This window comes from Prosopis cineraria, unplaced genomic scaffold (genome assembly GCF_029017545.1).
Source record: "Prosopis cineraria cultivar Desert tree isolate PC_DT_omini unplaced genomic scaffold, ASM2901754v1 PC1, whole genome shotgun sequence".
Classification (NCBI taxonomy): domain Eukaryota; kingdom Viridiplantae; phylum Streptophyta; class Magnoliopsida; order Fabales; family Fabaceae; genus Prosopis; species Prosopis cineraria.
In genome coordinates, this window is record NW_026555332.1 from 34,025,774 (window position 1) to 34,037,225 (window position 11,452).

The 11,452-nt window shown below is 31.3% G+C and overlaps 1 long non-coding RNA gene across 1 annotated transcript; it reads right to left on the bottom strand.

The window, feature by feature from the left end:
• Positions 1 to 7,903: 7,903 nt before the first annotated feature.
• Positions 7,904 to 11,245, bottom strand: LOC129313101 (uncharacterized). Its single transcript, XR_008593862.1, has 3 exons — positions 10,851 to 11,245; positions 9,511 to 9,784; positions 7,904 to 8,302 (listed from the first exon to the last, which is right to left on the bottom strand). It is a non-coding gene; the product is annotated as an uncharacterized LOC129313101 (long non-coding RNA).
• Positions 11,246 to 11,452: the final 207 nt, after the last annotated feature.

Here is an 11,452-nt window from a genome sequence, read left to right on the forward strand (position 1 = left end):
TAAAGAGTGACCTCCTAATATTTGGAACATTTGGATTCAAAGAAAAATTAAATCTTTGCAAACTGAAGTCATGAAAACACATAATCCAAAAATAAATAGAAATAAGAAAATTAAAAAGTATAATTACAAGTTATAGTAAAAGGGAATGATATACCACTACCTTGCACTGAATATGTAAAATCATATATATAATTTGTAAAAAAGGTTAAAAAATAATTTAAGTAAATAATCATACTTAATTAACATTCAAGATCTGAATTGTTTAATTAAAAATATATATTATTGAAATCATAAAGTGATTGTGTATAAATTTATAAGTAAATATACACTTGATTATGCAAAACATGTTAGTAAGAGGATAAATATTTTCACATGGCCTATAATGTTGGCGATAGCTGATAAAATTTAGTTTGAGTCATGCCCAAGGACACTGTCTTTAAGAGCTATTCCACCATATCGGATTGATCGCGCAGCAGCTCTCCAAGATTAAACAGACTCTTCCTACAAAAAGCAGGGACACAGAACAACAGAAATTCACATAATATACTCAGGTAACTATGCAATGAACTAAAATGATAGAAGAGGAGAGAAAGGTTTAGAGTACCAAGTCTCTCACTTAACCTATGGCAAATATTGCTTTTTATAGTCAAATCTCATAATGCTGGGTAATAAAACCACATTAATCACGATTAAAAAATGGTTTCAAATAATAATGTTGTTTAAATTATATGTTATAAAATAATGAATAGACTTAAATAATAATTAATATTATTAATTTATAATAATTCCTTTTGAAATACTAAAAAATATTTATAATATCCAACAATCCCTCACATATTTCTAAAGGAAGGAAATTTTTTTTTGAAAAACTATCTTATACAAATAATTTTGTATCTCCAAAAAAAAGTTTCCAAAATTTTGGAAAATTGCCCAGAATTACATCTAACTTGTGTGCAATTGGATGCAAGAGCCCATTTCTCCTCTAAGCCCATTTATTAGCCCAAGTTCACATCTTAGTATCTATAAATTAAGGCCTTCATTTATTTGAGCAACATGGGACTTTCCTTTTTGACACAATAGTAACAATCTCTCACATGTGTCAAAAGGACCACTATCATCTGAGTTATTTTCACGGAAGATAATTACTTCGAATTTGGTGTCTTTCAACTTGAACCAAACCTAAACCAATAAAACTTAACATACAAAAAAGTTGGTGAACTTTGTTATTGAACCAACAAATCTTGATCATGTACTAGAGGTCTTATTAGTCAGATTATACCCTCACAATTTTCATTGTTAATGCAGTTTTACAAGTTATCGGCCATGCACATGCCTGATTTTAACAAATGCTCTAGTGATTTTGCCACAATCTTATAGGAGCGGCCCCACTCCACATTTGTATGGGTGTTTTCATCAAGTGTATCTGTAATGAATACACCATCCATAAGGACTATAAAAAACATTAAGAGCTTTCACTCAGCCTTTGATCAATGCATTCTAGCACTTTCTCAAGCTATAGGAAAGGATAAAAATTTAGTGCTAGTAAAACTAACAAGTGACTTGTTCTTACCCATTAAATTTTTTTCATGGGATCTCCAATCACAAAGGTTGGGTTGCCATCATCGTTAATTTCAAATTGGCTTAAGTTCCATTCCCCTCGACATTAAAATTCTTCCCTAGGGGCTAGTTAACAGATCCGTCAGATTTATATCTGATCTTACATAATCGATTGAGATAAATTCCTCTTTTAACTTGCTTAATTATATCTCAAACGATATCTACCTATGCCATTATTCTCTTTGCAATGACTATCACCATTTGGCCATTTTTTTCTTTGCAATGACTATCGCCATTTGCCAATTACACAAATCATTGACAAAATGTGTGTCGGTTTTATTCTCAATGCAATATTATTTACTAAAAAGTTTTTTAACTACTTAGCCTCATTTTTAGCCAACTTCAGAGTATTATACTCTAGCTCACATAATATTTTATTTTGCTATAAATGAATTTTTCCTCATGAATATAAAATTAAATCTACATCATTGTATTATTTTAATACAATGAAAGTCCATTTTATGTGATACCAACATTTATGGTATCTCTCAAACGTTCGTTTGTCTCATCCTCTCATGAGACTATTTGATATGCTCAATCTTTATGTAACATAACTATATCATAAATGCTCATCAACATTGAGTGTCGGACTTACACCAAAATAATTGTTATGGAGATTTTTCATAACTTAGCCTCCAATTTTGGAGTAAAAACTTTATGATCTTGTTATTATATTTGTTTCTATCATCACTAAAGGTGGATAATCACTAGTGGATCTTCCCACATTAATATCCGTGTATTTTATACACCAAGGGTCTACTATTCACAATCCATAATTTAGAAAATATTCTATTTATTTCATGGGACCATAACACATATTATCCACCTTTGGGATAAACAAATCATTATTCATAAATATGAATATTGATGCCAAGATAATTAAACACGTCACATACCTATTTTAAAATAAATTTATCTACACTGGATAAATAATTAAATTTTGACCACCATTACAATGCTTGTTTCAAGCTACGCGACAAAAATTTCATAATTAACAAATTTTGCCATCATGCAAATAATAGCCTCCTCTTAATTAATTTTTCTCTAAATCACAATAGAATAATATCTTGATATTTATAAAATGATGCTAACAATTTAGTACAACACATGTGTATATATATATATATATATTAATAAAGCAAAGTAATTTTTGCTAAACACCCCCACACTTTTAAATATTTCATGCCTCATGGATAATGATTCTTATCAAATTAGAATCTTGCCGTACAATATCTCCCATTTTAATTTTCTCATAATTTTGAATCCATCATAAACATATCAATACATACACACAACCCCACATTTTAGATATTAATTTGTGTAATGATCAAAAATTATTTTTTGGCATGTGCTCGAAGCAGTGCAAGCAAAGACCATATATAACATTTTTTTATTTAAAGCTAGAAAAAAAAAATAATCATTGCCTACACCAAATTAATGTAGTCAACAAATTTCCAAAATCAAATTTTACATATATCTTCTCAAATATCTCACACCTTAACTTAAATAAGCTATGCAACAAATAAAGTAATTACATCTTAAAATATAAAGGCAAATAAAGCAACGTATCCAATCAAAGAATATTGGATAACTTTTATCAATCAAATAAATTAACTTTATTATGAGATATTATGGTGCCATGATAAATATTTGAAATATAATTTCAACAAATTAATGGCATTGATATTTGAAGTGATGCCTAATCAATTCCTTTTTTTACGGTAAAAAAAAAAAATGCCACGCACCCACATTTGGATACTTTAAAGCATATTAATGATGGTATCATATCAAAGCAATTTATTCTTGCTCAAAACGTAAAAACTTAACAATATCTCCCTCGGCCAGTTAAGAATCTGAACGTAATATCCACAAACTTGAATGCACTAATAAATTCACATAGTAATACAAATTTGACATCATCAAATTGCAAATATTTTAATTCTCTGAAAATTATTAAGTTCATCAAACTAATATATATATATATATATATTAAATATACTATCACAGAAAATTGCAAATTCTGCCATATTAATATAAACAAAATATTAAGGTTTAATTCCAACGGTTTCATTGACCGAAAACCCAAAGTTTTCATACAACTGTTATGGAAATGATAATAAATAATAAATTCTAATCATTGCAGTTTATCAATGATTGCTTAGTAAATCCCAATCGTTTGCTGAATTGTTTCTGTTCGTATCGATCAAATTAAAATTCTCGTTACAATTGTTGAAGGGGTCATGCACTCAATAATGGCCTTTAAAATTTATTCCTTAAATTAGTTTAATCATCACCATCTATAGTTTCGTTTGATCATTTGCCATTTTTCGGAGGAAAAAAAAATAGCCATATACTCCAACTTTTATGATAGGCCTAAGAATCATATCTGGTTGTCATTATCCAAAATGTTTATATTTTTTCCCTCTCGTTTTCTCAACGAATTCCCTTTAGTTGACTACTCTACGAAGCTTTTTCCATGCATATCGTAGTATCTAAATATTTCTGCATCAAACTCAAGCCACAAATCCTATCAAGCTTGTGGATGAGGTGTGCTCATATTACTGTTATCTCATCTCTATTAATCTATCAAACACCCATTCGCATTTATGTCAATTCTTAACTACTAAAATAGCATTACAAACTCCAATTTTAAACTGTAGAAAGATATAGGTACCTGAAATAGAATAAGACCCCATGTTGATGCAGGAGGAAGAACTGCAATAGAACAATTAGATTCTGTTGAGCCATATGTTCGTAGCTATGGTGGGGTCGACTTCCACAATTATTTGGTAGCTGAAGGAATGTGAATGCTCTCCTTACACAACATTCAATCACTTTGCCAATATCATAAGCATGTGGTATTCATGCTTGAACTCAAATGCATAGCCACTGAGGTCTTAAATGAGTTTGGATTTTGGAGCAAATTTGCATTCTTGGTGTTCATACTCACCATTGCCCATTTCAACATATATATATGAATATTAGCCTCAAGATGATTTGCAGAACTCTTATATGACATTCATTTAGATCTGGGCATTATCATATATCCAAGAAAGCTTCATAAGAAAATAAAAAAATCTAACACGTGTATCCTGAAAATCAAATTGTCCAATTCAATTTGAATGGCATAAAAAATTGACATAATCATTGATATATAATATCAATATCTAATATAAAATTTTACAGTAAGCGACATATATTAATCCAAATTCATAAGCAATAACTTTTCTCTCACATTCCAAACAAAACATTAAAAGAAATTTGAAAAAGTCAACAATAATATGCTCGTATAGTAAAAATTTGAACTCTAACTTATTAGGATACATGTTCAAATCCCATGATTAATATGATGATCTTATTGGTTGGCTATTTGTAAGTACTTCTGTTAGCACTTTGAATTTACATGTATAATATAGCGCTGATAAGCTCCTAGGATTCAACTTATCAAAACTTTTTATATTGCCAACTACACATATTGGATGAATTATAAGAGAAAGAAAACACACATATACAATAATAAGGCAAAGGAAAGTATATTAATTATTAGGTAAGATAGAGGAGCAAATTTTTGGTAAGGAGTTCCCTCTAGTGATGGGATGAACCGTGAATGGATGACAAGGAAGCTATAACTGATTACCCAAATCAATCTCTGCCTTTGATATATGAGGGCTTGCTTGGATATCATGCGCATGACTCCAACATGCAATTCTAGTAGGTGGTGATCCTTGATAGGCTTTTAATGTTCAGAATGTGAGTAAAAATACCATTAAATGCAATCACCAAACTCATACTCTTCACATCTGAACACAAGTTTATGGTTATAAGGGTATTATACATTTTTAGAGCTTTCATTAAACAAGAAACTCAAATATGGCTAAGAAGAGAGGCTTTGGCATGGGTTTAGAGAAACTGATAGATGAAGCTACACTTGTTTCATGTCTTAATGAATTTTCACTCCTTAAATAGATTTTCAGGGAGAATAATGGGCCAAGGAATTAATTAAATATATTTTGAATAATTACCCTCATTGCAAGCTCATATGGATGTGTGAATGATGATGATAAGCCCAAGAAACATGAAATTATGGTATTCCCAAAGTATTTTGTATTCACATTTTGCCTCAATTTTTTTCACTACCAGGCAACTTGTTTGATGAGCTTTTAAAATTTGTTAAGATAGAAAACTTAAAGCGTGACTCAACTAAAGGAGATCAAGAGTCTTATACTTTCTAATAATACAATTACCTGCTCAAAAAATGGCAAAAGTATAGTTGAATGTTGTAACTATCCTTCAATATAACTCTATAAATAGTGTGAATGATGATGAAAGCATATGTGAATGTTAATTTTCATACTATAAACATTATTTTTTCCTTTGATTATTCATGTTTAATTTCCTTCCAATTTAGTTTTAAGCAGACGGCTAATTATTAAAAATTTATGGTTAAGAGTAAATTTATATCATATTAAAGTAGTAAATGAATTACCCACCTCACATATTCCTTATAAATTTATTTAGTCATTTATGGTGAAAGCAAAATAATTGGGAATTTTTTATCGTTTCAACAATTCCTTTGATGTATAAATTTTCCCCCATTTTCACAGTTACACAATAGGCAACTTCTTTCATTAGCCTTCTTTTTAAATAGCACTTGAAGCAAACTTCAAACGGACAAAAGGTGAAGGAAAAACTTGTGATTGTCATGAATCATTAAGACTACGTCGGACAATTTTAGAAGGCAATGAAAGATCAAAGGAAAGGAAAGGAAAGGAAGTTATTTAAAGAAAGCAATTGGATGCAATAGTAAAATCCACAAACCTATCATCGGTAGAGAAAATAAATCCAACAAATTCAAAAATAAATCCAACAAATCCAAAATAAGATGAAATCAGAGGATTGTAACAACAACAATAACTCATATATATTAAATGTGTCAAATGATTAATTGAAACAAACTTAAAAGACTAAAAATTATATTTAAAATTATAATAAGAAATTATTTTTGATCTGCTCAAATCCAAGTCCTTAGATATTTTATATATTTAAATGGATAATTTTGCTCAAATCAAAATTCAAATATCTAAATCCTCATGTTTATTCTAGATTAAAGTAGTAAATGAATTACCCACCAAACAAATTCCTTATACATTTATTTAGACATTTATGGTAAAAGCAAAATAATTGGGAATTTTTTATCATTTCAACAATTTCTTTGAGTTTATTTTTTCCCTATTGCCAATTAAAAAAATCTCATTCAACAACTTAATTGTTTTTTTTATTTGGTCTTCCACTTCCCCTTTTCATAGAATTTAAAACAATATGTTCCACCCTTGGCATCTCCATGGCATTCTTTACACATATCCAAACCATATTAAGCTGTTTTTTTTTTTTTTTACAATTTTCTCCTCCATAGATACAAGATCGACAAAGGATTAACTAGGGGAAAAAAAAAAAATCACGCTGCACGAAATCAAGAATATGAGGGACCTATCTAAGAATGGAAAAAAGCCAGGCCTAAACTCGCAAGAAGCGCTTGTAGCTTGGGCCTACATGTAAGCATTTTTTTTTTTTTAAGTTGGAGCTCGAGCTTGAACCTGTGATAGTCCTTGCATAGCCTCAAACATTTTTTGAGATCCATTCATACATACACTTTTAAAAATGCTTCAAAATTTAAGCCTCAAAAGCTTTAAGAAGGCTTCAAGTCTACAAAAACCTACAAGTATGTTAGTTTTGGTAAGTTTCAAAGTCTACATATTTCAAATTTTCAATACACTTATTTAAACCCTATCATTGACCCAAGATATTTCCAAAATGAGATCCTAAAACTCGAATGACTCTCACTTCCATTTGGAGAATTTCGGTTTTGGCCATAGTCATGCATGCATCCTTGAAAGCTCCATCAAATTTATAGCAATTTATTACATTACATAAAATTTATATAACTCACATCAAACTTTTTGCTATGAATAAAAATGCATGTTCAGTGGTATAAATTACATTATATTACATCCTTCAACATTTGAAAAATTATAAAATAAAATTTGAAAAAAAAAATTATGTTGATGGTAGTTAAACTGTCTTATCCTGGTCGACATTGATAGATTAATCTCCAATGGTTGTCTGTTTCTATCTCCTTATGGCTGAGCTTTTCTATTATGGAAGGCAATGCTTTTTCATAAACACCTTCTGAATCCTGGCACATATATTATTAGACTACAAGTATCACTTAATTATATACAAGGGAATGTGCAGATATTTTATATATATATATATATATATATCCACATGAAAAATCAAGATTAAAAACATCTATATGTTTTGATTATACAATTACAGAAGATAAGAGGTGAAAAATAAACATAAGATGATATTACTTGGCAATAAGATCATATTAATTTCTGGTGCCTTAGCTCATTATATTCTCTTCTGTGATTAATCGAGGCTCCCTTGTCCTCAGATGAGATGAAGATGGCACACCTCACCCCCTTAGCCTCTACTTGTTTAACGGGTTATGGAGGCCTCCCGGAATATCATTGTCGGCGAGACCATTATATCTAATTCCGTCAGCTATTGACTTATGAGATGGTTCTAATGCTTAGAATGTGAGTAAATATATCTGATTCATGAATAACTTCTTCTTCAGCACCTTCATGTATAATTTGGTGACTTAAACGCATAACCAAGCCTGCAAGAAACAAGAAAGAGCTTTGATATCTCTTAACAAAAAGTTAGATCAAATCTCACAGACATAAAAAGAGAGATGCATGTGAATATCTCTGTTGTAGTTATATGCTCCAAGAGATATAAATTGATGCATAACGCTACACTTGCTTCCATGTCTTGATACCTGCTTCTTAAATAGATTTTTGGGAAGAGTACTTGGCCATGAAATTAAATATATTTTGAATATTGCTCACATTTTTCATCAATTTTCAAAATCACAGATTGCTGAGCTTTTTTGTTGATACGTAGGACTTAAAGCATGACTCTGGTAAAGGAGAATGAGATTTTCGTGATCTCCAACATGCAGTTACACTCTTCAAGAAATGCAAAAATAAAGCAATCCATATAACTGCTCCTCAATTTGAGCCTATTAATGGCGTGAAGGATGATGAAAGCAACTGAACCTATATATCTTTTATACTATGAACTACGTTTTCCTTTAACCATTAGCACGTCTTCTTTTAATTTCAATTTCCAACAGACTATTGGTTGAGCATTTATGATTATAGTAATTTTGTATTGAGCCAAAGTAAATGAGTGATCCACCTGATCACAAACTCCTTAATTTTTTAGAAATTTATGACGAAAGCACAAAGAAAAAGAAGGAAATTTTTCTCCTTTAAACTATTCCTTTGATGAACTGACTAGTTATTTTTACCGATATTACAATCAGACAACCACTAACCTTGACCTTTCTTCATTTTGGAAAGCACCTAGAGCAAACTTCAAACGAACAAAAAGATGGATGTGTTCTCCACCATAGTTATGCATTAGAGGTATGCATGGGTCAGTTCCTCAGCCAAGCCAATGACCCAAATTGTCATGGGTTTGTTCTGATTTTTGCACAATTCTAAAACGCGATATTCTAGGAATAAAAGGGAAGAGATAGTATAACTAGAAGGCAAATGAATGAAGAGGATGAAGATAAGAAAACAATCAACATGAATAAGATTGAAAAGGGAATATTCAAACCCACAAATCTAGTAGAGATCAGAAATTAAATCCAACGCATCCAATGGAATCCAAAAAAAACATAGAGCTGGGTATATGAGTCAGGTCCATTGAACTACCCACAAAAGTCATTTTTTCAAGCTTGGACTTAGAATATTGGAGTTTTTTTTTTTTCTTTTGTAAAATAAAATTTAGGTGAGTTAGGTACGAGAAACTTACCAGGACTAGGACATGCCTCCAAGTCCAATGACCCATAATCTATTAGGCTGCAGATTTGAACCCCACTGTCAATATGAAATAGTAGGCTATTTGTAAGTACTTCTGCCCCTGCCATTTGAGTCTAAATGCATGGTTTGGTGCTGGTGAGCTCCATTTTTTTGAGTCTAAATGCATGCTCTGGCGTTGGTGAGCTCCAGGATCCATGATGGGATTTTAATGTTTAGAATGTGAGTAAAAATACTGATTACTATGATCAAGCTCATATTCTTCGCATCTGCAAAAGTTTATGGTTATAAGGGTATTGTTCAACTCAAGAGCTTTTATCAAACAAGAAACTCATATATGGCTAGTAAGAGAAGCTTTGGCATGGGTTGAGAGAAACTACGAAGCTACACTTGTTTGATGTCTTGATGAATGTTCACTGCTTAAATAGTTTTTCACAATATAACAGACCAAGAAATTAATAAATATTTTTTTGAATATAAATACTCGATCATGGCAAGCTCATGTGGATTGTGTTGAATGACAATAAAAACCCAAGAAACTGACCATTATTCACATTTTTCTTCAAATTTTTAACTATCACACAACTTGTTTGTTGAGCTTAATTTCTTAATTTGTTGATATATAGAACTTAAAGCGTGACTCAGATAAAGGAGATGCTCAAACAAGGACAAAAATATAACTGAATACTGTCACTGTTCGTCAATGTGACCCAATGAATGGTGTGGAAACTAACTTTCTTTTTTCTTTAATGATTCATGACTCCTTCAACTTCAGTTTCAAAAAGACTATCTATTGAAGATTTATGTTTGACACTAATTTTATATTAGAGGGAAGTAAATGAATGATCCACCTCGTAAATTTCTTTTTTTTTTTTTTTGACTTTTTCATGAAAGTAAAAAACAATTGGATTTTGAATATTGATCACATTTTTTCGTCAATTTTCAACAATAGAGAACTTGTTTAAAAGCTTTTTTGTTGATACATAGGACTTAACATGACTGAGATTCAGAAGAATGAGATTACATTCTCGTGATCGCGAATATGTAGTTACACCCTTCAAGAAGGTAGGACCAAGCTTATCTTTTCGCTAATTTTGCTTTCTCCATTAAAAAAAAAAAGGCTAGAAACAATACCACACAACAAACAAACAAACAAACAAGAAAGAAGGAGAACGCACCAACACAATATATAATATATCTAAACAATCGCAGATCAGAGCAACAAGGTAAAATCAAAAGATTAACCCATACAAATCAGCCATCAGAAGACAATAATCCAACAAATGAACAAGCCAACAACTGCGAGAACGAGCAGAACAGTGTAAGGGGATAAACCTGAAGGACGAGCACGAGCGACTGGAGATGAAAACGCGAGATCAAAGTAGATGGAGTTGTAGAAGCGATCGCACAAGGGAACCGAGGAGAACGGCGAGTCTGGAGCTTCGAACGAAGGAGAACGGTGACTGGACCTTCCAAAAATCCAAAGGGAACGACAATGGAGGAATTACCGAATCAGGAGTGGAGTAGCTGAAGGAGAACGGCGAGTCTAGACTCTGGAGTTTCCAAGGGGAAGCAGCTGAAGAGACGATCGAAGGAGATCTGAAGAGTGGACAATGGAGACTAGAGAGCGGAGTTGGAAGTCAGGAACTGGTACGCCGCCTGAAATCCTAGGGCAAGAGAAGGAAATGAAACTAATAAACCTAGCAGAAAAGAGTAATTACAAGATAAACGATAAATCTCTAAACAGGCCTTAAACTTGGCCTGTTCAAGCTATATTGATGGAGGTCTAAACATTAAATGTCTAAACAGGCCTTAAAATATTTTCTGTGGCGTTCTAAACATTTCTGTAGTCCAATGCTCTCTTTTAACAATTAAAAATAATACAGTATATTATTCGTACTATTAAAAATAAGGTTAAAGTTGGATATTTTATACTC